General features: G+C 36.7%; 1 protein-coding gene across 1 annotated transcript in view; it reads left to right on the forward strand.

Annotated features, from left to right (window-relative positions):
* Positions 1-695: 695 nt before the first annotated feature.
* The window catches only part of LOC115236801 (maternal protein exuperantia), a 7,815-nt gene continuing 5,940 nt past the window's right edge, over positions 696-2,570 (forward strand). The window contains exon 1 of the mRNA XM_029809492.1: positions 696-815. The gene's annotated coding sequence lies outside the window, so the exon portion shown is untranslated. The remainder of the gene's footprint in view (positions 816-2,570) is intronic.

Here is a 2,570-nt window from a genome sequence, read left to right on the forward strand (position 1 = left end):
TTTCTGTAATTTAGATAAATTATATAGCTTGAAATTTAGATAAACTATAGCTTGTGAAATTTAAGTCGTTCCTTCCTTTTTAGATAAACTATAGCTTGTGAAATTTAAGTCGTTTCTTCCATTTTAGATAAACTATTAGCTATCTCAACAAATTTTCTTTCAGAAAGCTAACTCCGAATGCAAGTCAAAAACAAGCATATTATATTACTTTTTCTCTCTCCTTGTATTTTTGATATCATATTCTCATTTGTTTTCAATACTGATGTCAATATAAAAATTTTACACCTTGCTTCGAAATATCCATCCTTTCACATCTTACAACAAGAAAAAGGATATTTAGATATATAAAACTGCTTATTTATATTTTTATAATATTCAATATGTGCTTAATCTTAAAAGTATAATCTCTCTAAACAATATACATACTCTTCTGCTGCTGCTACTATATTTGCTCATTTCTACTCTCGTTCGCATTTCCGTACTTCGAGGAATCCATCTGATCGTCGCTCGCCGACAATTACCGCTAATAACAAGCGACAACTAGAGAGAAACCTCCATTCATGAGACGGTAACTTGAGCCGATGTTCGCGGATAATTAGCCGCGATCGTGGCCAGGCCATGTGACCCGCGGGCCATGTGACTAGCGAGCACGCGCACTGCGACGCACGTGAGCGCGTTCTCGGCGGGCCGCTCCGGCACGTGCGCCTCTCCCTCAGTATCGTTCGCGCGACCGATAAGTGACCTGGGTTACTCGCATCATAGATCGTAGGGACGAAGCTCGGAAGGAAGGCGAATAGACTAGAAGAGACAAATCGGTGAGTACTTCATAACACGTGATTCGAGTGCGTTGGTGTTGAATTTCACCCCCCCATTACACATAGGAAAATCGTTACGTATGTAATATCTATCCGCGTCTCGCGCGATGACCACGTGCGCTTGGAATGCATGTCGCGTTCTATGAGTATGATTAACGGTATATTTCGCGAAACGATGCGAGAAACGCAGTTCGCGAGAAACGGCGCAAGCACGTGTAAATAGCGATAGAGATTCTTTTTTCCCGTTTGTAAAAAATGACACAAGTAGCGGTCAGAGATAAAACGAATTTCACAGAGCCGATCCCTTATCTCTTCCTAGTTTCAAATATTTAAAAAATACACAGTCTCTCTCTCTCTCATTATAAATTAAGCTGACCTCTAATCATGTTGAAATAATCTGATAAGCTATATCGTTAACTTTCGAATACGGAGTAAGAAACTCACATATTGTTGTTCTTTCAAAAAGAAACCTACATTAATTATAGATATTTAATCGCCTCGCGCATCGATGCACAATATTCTTCTAATTCAATTTTTATCTTTTATTTAAAAGATAAAGTCATATAAGAGAAAAAAAGAGAATAATTTTCTTTGCCTATAACAATGTCGTATATCATTAAATACAAATTTGCAACCGTTAATTGGCAACATGTGATCTATAATATCTAAATAACTATTTTTACGCGATTTAAATAAAAAACACGCTACACAGAGAGCGATATATTTTATCATCCGTGTAAAATGCATCTCTCAAGTGATTAGATATCCCACGACTAGATCACAGATCTCGTTTAACCGCAGAAAAATGCACGAAAGTTATACGCAACGCCGTCGTGATACGTAAATAAATGTCTTAAAGAATTGTAATTAAATTATATATACGATTTTAATTATGATTTAAAATAAATCTTCGCAACCGGAATATAGAAATATTTCGTTTCTTGTTTATATAAATTTAACCTTCGGGTGTTTGTCGTAGATCAACATGGAATTTATATCGGAAGATCTCTCTCTATATATAACAAACACTAAACATAATAAAACTAGCTTCGTTCGATATGTTTCTTCGACCTTCTGCGTTCACTTGATCGGTGACTTTGTATACTGATGTTACAGAGAGAGAGAGAGAGAGAGAAAACAGATTCTTTTATGATATTTTCCTTTAACGGAAATATGAGACATCATCATTTATTACACTCTCTTCACATTTCAACATCAAACATCTTAATAAATAAACAACAAATTAAGATCCTGATCAATAATAATTCAATATTATTGACATCTTGATATTTTTTTAAATAGAGAGAAACGATTCAAGGTTTGTTAAAAATCCAAAGTCGAATATAATAACGCGAATTTCTGAAAATAGCTTATTTAATCGCATTTATTATTTATTCATTTAAATATAATTAAAACAACCTCGAGAGTTTAACGGACTGCAGTCTCGATTAAACATCTAGGACGCGACACATTCTTATCGCATCTCGTTATCAGTTCGTTGCAGATGAGTTTTACGCGTCCGCATGCGCGTGTTATCTCGTCTTTTGTTGGCATAACGAGAGGACGTCCACGTGGCCGCGGGAAGATCGTCGATTGTCATTCGCGTCCCGTTTACGTGAAAAGACGATACGTCTCTTCGGAATTTCTCGCGGTGTCTCTCTATCCATTTGTGTCTTGTCGCGCGCGTCTCGCGCGATTTCTGTGCCGTGTATCTACATATCGCGAATCTCGGCGTCGCAATTTTTAATTGTACGC

This window comes from Formica exsecta, unplaced genomic scaffold (assembly GCF_003651465.1).
Source record: "Formica exsecta isolate Colony F162 unplaced genomic scaffold, ASM365146v1 scaffold26, whole genome shotgun sequence".
NCBI lineage: Eukaryota > Metazoa > Arthropoda > Insecta > Hymenoptera > Formicidae > Formica > Formica exsecta.